The sequence below is a fragment of the Cyprinodon tularosa genome, unplaced genomic scaffold (assembly GCF_016077235.1).
Source record: "Cyprinodon tularosa strain WSP-4 unplaced genomic scaffold, ASM1607723v1 ctg176, whole genome shotgun sequence".
In the NCBI taxonomy this organism is placed as follows: domain Eukaryota; kingdom Metazoa; phylum Chordata; class Actinopteri; order Cyprinodontiformes; family Cyprinodontidae; genus Cyprinodon; species Cyprinodon tularosa.
In genome coordinates, this window is record NW_024038582.1 from 775,388 (window position 1) to 790,613 (window position 15,226).

Genomic DNA, 15,226 nt, shown 5'->3' on the forward strand with positions numbered 1-15,226 from the left:
TCTCATTTTATTGTCTTGTAAATTTTGCACAGTCACCTGTTAATATGTAAATAAAGAAAAAAGTTTTTGAATATTTTATAAATGACTGAAAGAAAAATATCTCTATTAAACCATAAAAGAATCAAGAGTGTGTCCTTTGGGTCTTTGTTCCTCATTCAGACCTGCAGTACATCATAGCTTAACATGAAACGGTTTCTGTTGGTTTAGTAATGTTTCTCAGGTACTATCAACAGGAGACTGCTTAAATAGAATCCATTTTAAATTTCGATCATAATTCAACTTAAAAAGGGATGCATGTTATATACGTTCATTGAACAATGACTTACATGTTGTTTTTATCTCTACTTTGGATTATTATTTCTTACAGCCAGAGGTGGCTGATAACTAGTTATATTAAGTAACCTTTCTCTTTAAAGAACTTCTTTGTGTTGTTTTATTGCACTTTTACTCATTTTACTTGAGTAATGTTAGTTGAACTACAACTTTTACCTGATTAAAGCATCTGGCTACATTCTCAAAATTTAATTACTCGATATATTACACAGACATACTCTTTGTGTGCCATTTCAAGCTCAAGTACAGTAAACAGTAGAGACAGTCACTGTTCTAACATATAAGCTAGTGGCAGAATGGTATTTAGAAGTTCATAGGGTACAACAATTGCATTCCTTAAAGCTACAATGTGTAATTTTCAGTGACATCTAAAGGTCAGACGGCAGATGCACACACACAGCGGGTGTTTTTGATTTCCGAAGCTGAATCCTACAAGATGGATTCAAGGATTCAAACAGGTCCAGCCTTCCTCGGCTTTCACCGCCCTATTCTCTGTCAACTAGACAGTTTACACACAAAGCAAGCAAAGAATGAATACCGGAATTCTTACTACTGTTCTTGGTGCTAATAACATTTTCAATTAACTTCAGCAGCAGTACCATCATAGCTAATATTAGATTTATAGTCCCAACACTGCAGAGATACTGGAATCTGTGCGTAAAGCCGTAGGGAAGTCATACTTAAATGTCATCATTCTGGCATATTCATGTATATAAATGTACTCTTTATCAGACTACATTGTCCCAAAATTTAGAAAATTTCTAATAAAAAAAAAATCCTGTCTTAAAATCTGTGGGGTTTTTTTTCGTTATTTTATGCAGGCCAGTTAGTTATACGTCAGCTTGTACACCTAAATTTGGCCAATCGTATATCAACGGTCATCTGTCAATCAAATGTTTTCCGTTATAGTAACTTGATTCATATGTCACAGCTAATATACGCAACATTTCAAATAAGAATCATTTACTTTACCATTGAGTTCCGTCCCAGTGTTCACATGGACGTCTGTGTCTTCGGCAGGCATAGAGTTAACAGAACTGGCAGCGTTGCCAGGCAAGGGCTCAAACATGTACATGCAAGCCTTCTACACCAAACAAAGCTTCTGTCACCCTGGCGTCCTCTTCCACAACAACTTTGTCCCCGCTTTCCTCCTCTAACTAAAAAATGTATGACGGAGGAGACTCCGACACAAAACTCTCCTCCTCTTGCATGTTTCCACTGTCCATAGCATTCCTTGACAGTGTCGTTGCTAAGTGCTACTTGGTACCAATGTAACTTCCCATGGGAACCTACTAGTACTAAGTTGCTAACTGGTTAGCAAGATGCTTCCTAGACATCGGCCACAACCCAACTTGCTTGCGAACCTTCCGCCACAGCTATCCCGCCCCCTTGATTAACGACCAATTACATTCACTTTATTCACTTGTGTAAAGTCGGGCACCACTCGGGAGAATTTGCAAATGCAACGGATGGAACAGCCGTTTCCCTACAACATTAAATGTCTGCAAAATGCATTTGCACTGGGACAGATTAAATCTTTCAATAAACCGAACATTACCCGCCACATATCTGACTCATTAATTGCAGACGGAACTATTCACATACTTGTATTATATTAAACAGCACTTACAATATTCACCACTGTTGGGAGCCATATACCTTTTTCCTCTAAACGGGTCTTGCTCAGACACAGAGTGCAAGTATTTGGGAGTGGGGCTTGAACTCAGAACCTTAGCATTCAAAGCGCTATGCCCTAACCACTAGGCCGCCACTGCGCAAATGCAACACCTGGCGATTCAAATTAGTCATCTTCGTAATAGCTGGCAGTTGCCAGTCAAATTCGGTATAAGTCTATTTTACATAAATCATTTTATAATTACTGTTTTGTTATTCAGTGTAGGACTGTATATAAGTCTGACTCACTGCAGACAATCTCCACAGCCACTAGTTTGTTGGTTCTTTGCTGCCAATGCAGTTGAGCTTAGGGAAACTGTTAAGCAGCCTAAGTTTCCTTGACTGATCTCCTCCACTTAAAGCCTTATCGATGTAGTGTTTTATACAAAATTACTCTCGACTGAGAACATAGTACACAATGAATATTTAATGTGAGTTACAATTTTTGCACTATATTACTGAAATAAATACACTTTTCAATCATAATTTATTTATTCTATTGAGGTATTGTATGTCAGCATGAAACTTACTTTTTTGTTTATCTACTATCTTTGAGTGCTATATGCTTCTATTTTCTTTGGCATGCTGCTGCTGATGGTATGCCTGAATTTTCCAGCTATCATATTCTAAAGAACTAATTATTGTCTCACATCAATAAAGTACTTCATCAATCATACAGGATAAACAATCACCCATGCAGACATACCTAATTGTGATTTAGAGAGAACAATTAACATTATTATCATGTTTTGGACTGTGGGAGAAAGTCAGAATACCAGAGAAGGTCTTCCACATTCCATGCATTTAGGTCCCAGACCGGAAATGAAACCTGTGGATTTCTTGCTGTAAGGGTTGAAGGGAAATATGTGGTCTTTAATATTTTCTGCATTTTGTCTTTGTCACAAAAATGCTAATACACCCTTTTTGTTTGTCATTAAGCATTCAGGCATAAATTCATCATATTCTAGCTTAAATCCTTAAAGTAAGAATGAAGATGATGTAATCAATTATGTATATGTTTCAAGGAGACAGTATCTGCTTTTAAAATACTATAAAGGCCAACAGTGATGTGATATTTTATCATTTCACTATTCCTAGGCTTTGAAATGTATTTCCCTTAAGTAGAAATGTGCCACTATAAGCACAGATTATACACCATTGGAAGTTTTTACTAGTGAAATGGTAAAAAGCTAATTCCATCCATCCATCTTCTCTCACTTATCTGTCAGGGTCTTTATGGGGCAGTTGCTTATCTGCAGCATTCTATGGGTGAAAGTCGGGTGCGATAAAACATATGACGTTGAAATGTTGGGTGCACTATGTGCAATGGGATTGTATTGTGGTGTTCATCACCATTGTTTACATCCCACCAGGAGCTGAATTATGCTGTTTGACACTTGCTGCAGATAACGCACCAGGGGGGGCTTTTTCTGTTGTGGGGGACTTTAGTCAAGAAAAACGGATATACAATCCCCAGTTTTAACACTTTTAAGGTCCAGATTGTGTGCCCACTTCTGTTGTAATGATTCTCCTTCTTTATCACCACAATTTCCCCATTGTGGGACAATAAAGGGATTTTCTATTCTATTTTACCTTTTCTATGCGAGGAGATGCCCTGGACTACAGGAACACCAACATTCACCATTTGAACAGAGCTTCTCCTCGAACCATTTCTCGTGTCTCCGACCACATATCCATCCTGCTGGCACCAGCATACCGACCGCTGATGCGACCTATTAGGCCAACAAAAAAAACAGTCTCTGTGTGGCCCAGGAATGTGGCCACTGTGCTACAGGACTGCGTGGGACTAGAGATCGCAAGGTCCAGACAAAGGAAAAGAATTACTCCAGTCATTGTGAAGGACAAAAGCACAGACACCCAGAAAATTTAGGGTCACCAAAGACCTGCAGCACATGAAGAACGGCATCAAATGTATCATGAGCTAAAACATCACAGATGAAAATGCTCAAGGGACCCCTCATTGACAGATGCACAGGTTCTCTACCAGCTCTGAAGATCCCTACCTCCCCATCAGCACCAGGGATTGTGCAGACCAATTATCTGAGGTCTTGGTCTTAACACCACAATGCTACTGGAAACAGTCTCAACTTGCAGTCAACCACTACTGTTGATGTCCCCAAGTGCTCCACAGGGAAAGGTCTGAATGCCTATAGACATATAGCCTAATATCATGAAGTGCTTTGGCAGGATAGTCATGACCCACATCAAAGACTTCGCCAACATCACATATAAGTGTGCCTACAAGAGGAATCAATCCACTCTGGATGGTCATAGGTGGTTTCTCCTCAGCCTTTAACACCACCATCCCACATTCCTTGGTGCAGAAGCTCTCCCCTCTTGGTCTGAGTCCAAGGACAGGAGGACTGGGTCCTGGACTTCCTGATCAATAGACCCCAGGCTGTCAGCATTCAAGTAACCATCACCTCCTTCATCACCCTCAGCACTGGCTTGCCTCAGGGCTGCATGCTGAGCCCCCTTCTGGTTACTCTACTGACATATGACTGCTCAGCAAGACACCCCGGCTGTCATATAGAGACGTTTGCAGACAAAACAGCAGTAGTGGGATGCATCACAAACAAATGAGTCAGAATACAGAAAGGAGGTTTGAACACCTGGTGTAGCGATGTAGAGATAATAACCTCTGCATCACTGCGAAGAAGACAACATGGGGGTGATGTCAGAAGGGGCAAGGATTCTCTTCATCCCATGCATCTCTGAGGGAGCAAGTATTTAGGTAGTTTCCAGCTACAGGTACCTAGGTGTGCATTTATCCAATGAGTGACAACACTCCCTGTGTAGTCAGGAAAGCCTATCAACATCTCTACTTCGTCAGGAAGCTGCGTAGAGTTGGACTCAGGAACTCAATCCTGGGGAACTTTTACCACTGTGTGTTGGAGAGCGTTCTCTAAACCGGCATCACCATGTGGCATGGCAGCTGCTCTGCTGCTGCGAGGGTGGCTCTGCAGAGAGTGGTTAAAGCTGCAAACAAGGCCGTAGGGGGCAGCCTTTTCCTCTGCCTCAGACCTCTACTCATCAAGATGGAGCAGGAAGAAGCTCTGCATCAGGAAGGACTCCACCCATCCTGCACAGAGACTGCTCCAGCCTCTCCCCTCAGGCATCTCCCCGAGGAGCATCCAGAGCAAGAACTCCAGGCTCAGAAACAGTTTCTACCCTGCAGCTATTAGACACCATAACTTGAGATGCACTTAATTCATCAATTCTTATTATTTTCTTAAATATGAAGCTTACTGAACTTGAACCTAAGTTCAGCTTTGATTTCACAAACATACAAAGTTAAGCTGGTATGACAAGAAAAATACTTGAATCATTGTGATAAATTATGTATAAATCACTACATTCTTAATTAAACTATGCTTATGAAATATATGTTTGAATCTGAGAGTTAAAAAGCTGAGTTTTTTTTATTATGAAAGCAGACTTACATAATAATAGTTTGAAATAAAATGATAGACTCATTCTATTTAAAAAGATTCCTCCTAGATGAATGTCACTGGTAGGGGTTATCTTCAACTATAAACTGAGTGTAGAGTGGAGAGATCCCACAGGAGGGCAGTGGTACACCATGGAAAACAGAAAACGTGTGACAGTTAACTTATCACAGTTTGCAATAAATATTCTTCCTTCTTATCATTGTCTTTGTCTCTATTTTTCATCACCTTTGATTTAAACCATTATTAAATCGGTCCCAATAGAAATGGAAAAAATGAAATGTGTTACGATTTACTGTGTAACTTTTTTCTAGTTCCTATTAGTTTTATATATCTACTCTCTTCTCATTTATTGCTGCATGAAAGATATAGGAATTTTTGCACACTAGACACGCCTACACAGATGGACATCTCAGTAAGGATCATTGCACAGCACTTTGCTCATATTCCTTCAGATTCTGTGGATTTGAGGCTTAGACGCTTGTTTGTTCTGCTTCCTCTGCAGACAAGGTATCTTATGCCTGTGGCTGCACAAACCATTGTCTTATTGTCTTGATATCCCAGCAAAGGCAGTCCTCTAAGTCGTCTTCAATATGAATTGTCAGGCTGTATTTGCTAATGTTACTCTGGGACACCAAACTCAATTCTGCAGCCTTGTTTGATTTTGCATAATGAGAGGCTGTTGCTGCTGCTCATGGGATAATGTTTTTGACTGACAGCTCCGAAGATGAAGGAATATTCTAATATTTCTTTGATGTATTTTGAAGAGCAGGGTAGCTTCTTAAAAGCCAGTGATGGGACAGCTAATGGGAACTTGTATGTGGTTGGAATAGAGAGTGTTCCCTCAGTTAATGTAATGTGTTCTGATTGCCGTTTTTTAATGGGGAGTTTACAGTTCGAGTAAAAGGCTTACATACATGTATCACTGGTATGAGGATTATATACAACTTTTAAAAGATGGAATAATTAAAAACTTCAGTGAATTTGAAACTATTTTTAGTATACCATCATTTTAAATCAAATACAAATTGGTTAAAATGTTCCTTAAGTGCATCTTGTATGAAAAAAAGGCTCACTCTATGATCAGAGAAGGAAGAAACCCACATCAAAATGGAAAAGCTTATGCTTTTGCATGATATTTGCAAAGGCCAGGAAGTACAGTATGTATTACTGGAGTCACAGTGAAGCTTTCAAAATATTATTTTAATTGTCAAGAAGGCTTGAGGCACCACCCTTTGGTGACTGGTACTTGAGTAACCTGGAGTAAGAACAGTTCAAATAGATAATTATGAGGCCAAAACTATATCAAAACATTTATGACTATGATAACATGAAAACCTCTTAGTGTGTTCTGCTTCATACAACTGTTCCCACTGTTGTGGTTTAGTTTTTTATTGCGCATTTTATAGCTCAGTTTACCAAAAATAGTTTTAGAAAGGCTTTTATTCAAATCTCTTTAAATCTTTAGAAAACAAAACTAACTTGCTTCTCTTGAATACAGCGATGTGCTGTTTTAGGTCTTGTAAAGGAAATTAAACTGACATTCTCTAATGCAAAAGGCTTTTTAACATTTGGTACTTGAATGATCATTTCAGCTGCTATGTAACATGTTAGCATACTAATAGCATGCTGTTACGTCCCGCTAAGGCAGTGGTTCTCAAACTTTTTCTGTCATTCCCCACTTTGGACAAGGGGGAATTTTCAAGCCTCGCCTGTCCCCATCGCCCCAACACAATGCTAATGAAATATGCAACAATCTTAAAATGTTCCAATTTTATTGAAGTAACAAGTAGTATCTAAATACAAACTATCTACATCAAATAACAGCAAGCTCAAAAATAAAGAAAATAAAAATGCAGCTGTGTCAAAATTTGTATCAAGCTCAAAGATAGAAAAAATTAAAGTGCCACTCTGCAATCTGTTAATAAAAGAAAAGAAGTGAAATCCATCTGGCAATACAGGTCTATTTATCCCTGCATTAGTGGCTGCAATGAGCCTGTTTTGCATTGCACAGTTTCTCAAAACGGGGTTGCAGGCTTGATACTGCCACTCTCAAGTCATGCTCAATGTTCAGCTGAGATCTGTATTTTGTTTTCAGTGAAGCAACAGTTGAAAAGCCCATCTCACAGAGATATGATGTGGCAAAGGGAAGAAGAATGCACACAGCTCTCTGCCCGATGAGTGGATACTCCCTCTCCACTCCAAACCAGAATTTACTATGAGTCTGAGCATTAAACCTGAGCCTCAGGGTGGAGTCAGACGTCATTTCAATAAACTGGTCCTATTTATTTAGATAAAATATTTCAAATTCAGTTAATTATGATCAACCTGCGCCGCCAATCCCGGCGCATGTGCAGTCTGGACGCTGAGGGTAAACATGCTGTGTCTCTGCAGCGCTGAGAGGGACTCCTGCGATAGCGGGGGAGAACGGGGTTGGGATGGGGGAGGCGCCCCACGGCAGCACCTGCCGCTGGAGGACAAGAAAAGGAACGATACGTGCTTTCACGTAAGAGTCTCCAAAAGTTGCTAATTTGTCGCTAGTCGCTTTTTTGATAAAGAGTCGCTGGAGGGGTCTGAATATAGCGACAAAGTCGCTGAGTTGGCAACACTGGGGCGCGAAAGTTTATTCCGTTACAAATAATATGCCGACGTCACGTCAATCATTATTTTGGCACTTCAGTTCCAGGTGAAATTTTTCTCATATCTAATGTTCTTTTAATTAGACTGCATGTAGGCTAGTAATGATTACTTTGTGGGTTTGATTGGTCTAAAAAGCGGCAACATACAGCTATAAGGACAGTTTGCTCTCACACGTTCTACAAAAAAAGGGCAGTCGTGGGTGAGCGGTTAGGGTGTCAGACTTGGATCCCAAAGGGCTTTTCACACACACACACACACACACACACCGGAACTTGGCGCGCCCCACCTGTCACGTCTCAATTCCCCACCAGTGGGTCGCGCCACACGAGACAACAAATGAGGGTTCAAAGGAATTATTTTATTTAACACTTCTCTTCAATTAGCTGTTCTTGGTCAGCTTCTTCTGATGTCATGTGAAGAGAAGAGTAAGAAAAAGGCCCTCAAATCCCGTGCCCCAAAAGTAAAAAAAAACCCAAAGTATCAACAGAAAGTTGGACCTGGCAGGCCGGCCAAACAGAACAAAACGGTACAGCAGGGGGCCAACCCTATACAGGGCCGTCGAAGCCCCTACTGTTACCGGACTAAAGACCAAAAAATATCCTAAGGAAAGAAAAATCGAAAACAGGACTACCGGTCCCGCCAGGCCAAAAACTCAAAAAAAAAAGTAAGAAAAAAACGGTTAACAAAAATACCGCATGCAAGCTGGATCGTCCGCTGCAGGCCGCAGCAGGAAGACAAGTGCGCACCGCGCACGCTGGAACCAAAAGGAACAGGTGGAAAGCGGCGTCCCAAACGAGGTAGGAAAAAAAGAACGCGCAAGGAGCGCGCAAGGAACCACGGCACGCCAACGTGCTGAAGGCCAGCCTATTTATAGGCGGACGACAGCACCGCAAATTAACATAATTAATTGACTAAAGAATCCTAAAATATATTAACAAAAGGATCCTTCAATTAAAGGTTATAAGAAAACAAAGAAAAGAAATCATAATGTGCCTGGGGGCACATAACACATGCCAACACATGTTATTGTTTACTAAGTATTTATAAGTCAGATGTCAGCGCTGTTGTCTAGCAACAGAAAAGTCCTGGGTTCAAATGTCAGGATGGAGTCTTGCTTGGATTCTCTTAATTTGCTCTGGCTTCCTCTTACAGTCAACAAACATGACTGGATTTTCGTCATGTAGTAAGCCTTGTGTGTGTGCATATTTTTGTCTCGTGGGAAGTACCAGCCTCCCCATGAAAAGTGAGGATGGAACTATTATGTATTTTTTAGCACTGCTGCCTTCAGGCCAAGGCCCTAAGGTTTAAAACTTGCCATGTTCTCCCTTTTCATCAGTGGGTTTTCCTTGGGTACTCTCACTTCCTCTTCCTCTTAAAAAAATGTATATTGCACAATTGCACTTTGACTGACAGCTTTTTCAGGTTGTACCTAATTTCCTGCCTGTATGTTAAGAGTTTATTTCTAAAGAAGAATTTATTCTGAAGGAGTACTTCTTTTTCATAGTTATTTCAACATTCTAAATCCAACAATTCTCCTTGCTAGAAAATTTGCAGATTAAGTAATCTCATTCGAATTCTAGGAAAAAAATAATCCCAAATGAAACAGTGGCCCTAAAGCAAAATAGAGTGAAATATTGGCTTTTCATTTTCAAACAGCCATATTGGAAAGTTTTCACTTTAAATGATAATCAGAGCCCTTCTGCTGACTTGTGGCTAGACACAAACCCCTGCCTTTCTGTTTGTTAAGAGTTTGTAATATAACATAGAGTTCTTCTTGGTTTTGTATTCAAACTCTGCTTTAAGTAGATGATAGAATCAGGTGAGGTAGACAAATATGTTTAATATTAGAAGTTAGTCTGAATAAATACAAAAAGAAATATATCTATCTATCTATCTATCTATCTATCTATCTATCTATCTATCTATCTATCTATCTATCTATCTATCTACCTATCTATCTATCTATCTATAGTTTACATTTTTTTGTTTTCCTAGAATTGATGGATCGAATATTTTTTTTTTCCTTATTGCATTCTTAAAGTTCTTTTTTTCATTTAAATGACATCAGTCATTTAAAATTATCTCAGTTTTAACAGCAGAACTGATCAATTTCCTGACAAAACATTATTCATAAGTATGACAAAAATGAATAGAAAACATATGTGTTTCTAGATATATACAAACTCCACAATTGATTAATAGGCTGGGTTGATTTTGCTGGCATAAAAGTTCTGGACTAAAAAGTCTGCAGTGAATTGGCAGGAAGTCAAAAGATCCCAAATCAAAATTTTCTCCAAAAGGTCAGGCTTAACCAATGTTAGGAGAACAGCATGGCATTTTAATCAATCTGAACTTCAGGAGCAGATAAGCTCTCATCATAATCAAAGACATTACACCTCATATGAATCATCATTTGTGTGTTCTGGGTGATACCACCCCTTTTATCAATAACCAGGGTGGGGCTTTTCTTGCCTTTTCACAGGTTTAATATGGTCAATGTTTGCCACTGAATGTAAAGGAAACTTAAGAAGCAACACCATTTACTTGCCCTTGTAAAGGAAGTACTTATACGTTTCAAAACAATCATGCTGCTAATAATTTGAGAAAATCATCCTTGAAAAAATTAAACATGTTGCTTCCTCGCAGAGCATAGTGTTCATCTTATTCTAAATGGATTCCCATTGCTGAGTACTCTCTGGGTGTGAGTGGAGATAGTAGATCCCTTGAGGCAGAGAATCAACCTCTACTTACATTCTCTGCACATAATTGAACAAATTAGATATGAACAGCTGTTACCTGTTAAAATGACCCGCATTCATTTCATCAACGTGGACAAGAGGTCTGATAACATCTGCATGCTGCAGCTGTCCACCATTATGATTGGGTTCCAGATTTCTGCTTTCAATATATCATGACAAACATAATTACTTTAACATCTCTGTTTTATAGATTCTACAAATCGGCAGGCGTGCAGAGTGTGCCAAGAGTCCATCAATTACAGTCACGGTTGGCTGGAAGGCTGTCCATTTGCCTATTGTGAACTCGGCCCACAGTTCTGAGACCATACTGACAAGGAAGAAAGCACTTAGCAGAAGCAAAGCGAGACTAGAAACTTGGGTGTTAATGGCAATATAATTTTTTGTCATAAGACGAAGTTGCTGACAAGTAATGTTTAGAATAATACAGTGAGAGGAAAGGTTGAAATCTTCTAATGCAAGGAAACTACAAACAAAAACAAGAAAGCAAAATAAAATAAAAAGATATAGACTCTATGGTAAAATTATAAACTTTCAAATAGTGAACATTTCCATACATATAGTAGACAACGTGCTGTTTATTTTACTTTTCAATAACCAGTTACAGAAATACTATTGACTAAAGCAGCTACACTGTTTCTTAAATGACAGCTTGCCCTGACTACATATAATCTGAAAGATGTAATGTTTTCCCCTAATCTTCCCCTCTTTGTAAAATATTTATTACATTTTATGCCAAGTTACAAATTCATGCTTTCTCCTGTATTGAGCCGGCAGCTGTTTTCATTCATCTTTTATTGGGCCTCCTCTGCCCCATTGGCACTTCCAGCAGGTTTTCAAATAGGTAGCCAGATGGAGGCCAGTGAGAATCTTGCAGTGGTGCACCGAAATCCAAAAGCCTAACCAGAACTTTAGAAGTTTTATTATGCTATTGTCCTTAATGTGCCATTAGAAAAATACTGCAATACAGAATTAAATTGCTTTCTGATACAGGCCTACTTCAAGTTTTTTAATCTATAATTAGTATTATGAACTGAGAAAAAATAACTCACATTTTAAATTCAAGCATCATCATTTCTGAATATATGAATACATTAATAAATAAAATAAATAAGGTGCCTTGCATAAGCATTTAACATCTCTGTCAGGCTTTCAGGGTTCTTTTATTTTTTTACTCATGCCTTAAAGTTTTGGTCCGTCTGACCAGGGCATCTTTCTGGCAACAGAATCCCTTTTTAATTCACAGGCTTTAAAAAGTATTTGGATGGCCCTGAAAATATGCAGACCAGAAAAAAGTGAAAGCATTGAATTATTTTTCACTGTAAAACAAGTTGCATGTCAATGATGCTGGTCCTCCTTTATCTCAATTTTGTATGCACATTTTTAATATCCATATGTCTGAGCTTATTAACAGGGGCAGGGCAGCTGCTTGGATGAAAAAAAGTAGGTCTACATAAAATGCAAGAATTTAAAGGATGTGTAGTCTGTTCTCATAAATGGGAAAAAATTTAGAAGAAAAATGTGAACCAAAGTAATCTGAGAGAAGCTTCATCACATTAACTCCAATCACCCCTTTCCTTGATTGTTTGGTCCCACTGAACACCAATCAGCACCTGACCTTTTGCTGCAGGAGCAGTGACAAATACAGCAAGAGGAATGCGGGCGTGGTCTGCTAGCTTGGTGGCTGGGCCAGCACAGAGTGAAGTACAGAGGGTGGTCTCATTTATGCAAAGCTAGTATTTGGATTAAATACACATATTTTGGATCCAAACATGGAAACTTTCAGCCACTACAGTGATCTCACAAACTGCCAGAAAATGAAGACAGAACAGCTCAGTGATAACATAAAACATGCCAAAAAGAAGCTAGAGACTCAATTAGTTAAGTCCCCCATTAGCTAGATCGTAAACTCTCGAGGCTCCCTTTTGTGGTGGAAATAAAGAAAAAGGGAGATTTTTACGCAGCAAGTGAGTCCTGAGGGGATTTACATCTAAAGCATTTTATATCAAGGCAAACAGCATGAGCAGAGTTTCTGTCAGGGGTTTTCTCTAGCCTTCCAACTGTATGCTTCCAACATAAAAAACTAATCATTTCTGATTAATATTTCACATTTCAGTCACGAACAAAGTGTTCATTGTTACACAAAGAGCTCATAAATCAAACATGTCAATATATATATATATATATATATATATATATATATATATATATATATATATATATATATATATATATATATATGCATAGAAACTTGTTTGATTCCTGCTCCAATTTTACAACAAGAAATCCAAAGAGCAGATATTTCTGTCCACGGTTGTTGTGAAATGTATTTAGGATTTTCATATCTACAATAGACAACAGAGCACACATTGACAAGACAAGATTTTAAAGCAATAGCTCCTTTAGTAGCTCTATCAGGGCTGTATCTTGAGGCTTTGTGTAGGTAAGTACTGACAGATGGCTGGATCACGTTGACAGTATGTATGTGAGTGATAGATAGCTGGTCTGTGAATATCTGTGGAGCATAATAGGATTTGACTCGAGGAATGGGATCTAAATCTGATTTCAGGCAGGACTATGGCCCCAGAGCTTCTCTCCTTTATCTATGTCCCTCTCCAGCAATAATGTGGTCAGCTACAGCTGCTACTTTCTAGGGTGTGGCCTCACTGATCGAGAATGACACAATTATTTATAAAAGCAGCTACTTAAAACGAGAAATTTTTAGATGGACAGAGGTATATTTTTGGTAAAGTTATATTAAGGCATACAACAACAATGAATATGATTGTATTCTTTCATATTATATAGCCTTTTAGATGATGGGATATAGCAGGCAGTAAGTGAACATTATGCCCTCAATCTGGATGTAGAGTATTGGTAGTAGGAAAATGGGACCATTAGTTTAAAATATAACAGAGATAGCACTACAGCTCACTGATGTAAGTGAACAGTAAAGGTAAGATGATCTAGTTCACACTGCTGAAGAAGATTGTCAGAATAAGCTGCCATTGCAGTTTTTGCATACCGTGCAGCATGGCCAAAGACCGGTTATGCTGCTCATATTTGTTTCAATATTACCCTTGACTAGTGTAGAAAATCAAATGTTTGTGATCAGTGTAATTTTCTAAATGTCATTAACATTAGGGTGAGGGCAATGCCAGATACGTTGAGTAAGCTTGTACTTTTACATGTATAACTAATGTATGAAGTGGCCGGATGATACAGCAGACATTGCACAAAAAAGGAGAACAAGGAAAAATAGAGTTAAACGATTAATTATGGCTTTCTGTGGAGCAGCAGCACCAGTGACATCCCCAAAGAGAAATGAGTGAGTGTAGTATCTTGCTAAACTCACCTGTCAACCTATGACCCCTCAACTTTCTTTTGGTTTGTGGTATTTGCCCAAATAGCTATCAATTCCAAAATGTCATTGTGCCTCTAATCTACGCCTCAGTTTATGCCACCTCCATGTACTCCAGGCCTCTGCCAGATGACTGAGTTTCTCACCCTATCTCTAAGTGCCCACCCCTCTTCAAAGTAAGCACATTTTGGCTGCTCTTATCTGGTATTTTGTTCTTTCCGTCATAACCCAGATTTCATCACCATAGGTGAGGGTAGAAATGTAGACTAACTTGACTCAGTTCTCTCTTTATGATAACGGACCTGTGCAGCATCCTCATTACCAGGGCGACCACACCGTTTATCCATTAATCTTCCATTCCATTCTCCCATCACTTGTTAAAACAACCCCATGATACTTGATACAGCAAATCCCCTCTAACCTAAAAAAAAAACAAGCCACCATTTTCTGGTTAAGAAGCATTGACTTGGATTTAGACAAGCTGATGGCATTGCACTCTTTGCACTCAGCTGTTGACTGCCCAAGCACATGGGGTAGGCTTTGGTGGCAGGGAGCCATCATAACTTCCTCATTTGCAAAAAGCAGAGATGGAGCAACACCGATCCCCAAAAGAGACCCCCTTCCTGCGCCATAGAAATAATTTCCATAAAGGTTATGATAGATGATAGAGGGCAAACTAGCTGGAGTCCAGTATGCACATTTATTGACTTAATGCTGGCAATGGGGATGAGATAATATATAATACACTTGTATATAATATAATGTGTGATTAGTTTAAGTTATATAAAAGCTTTGAACATTTCTTTCTGATCAACTGTGGCTGATAATTAGGAATATATGATTACCAAGAAAATAAATACTGGGTTGTTTATGGATATTAAACTGAAGTTGTGACAAAATTACTACTGTATTGGTGAGCACAAAGTGGTGTTACGAATTGGGGAAATGACCAAAAACCAATTTGACTTAAAAGGTATCTGATATTTAGGATT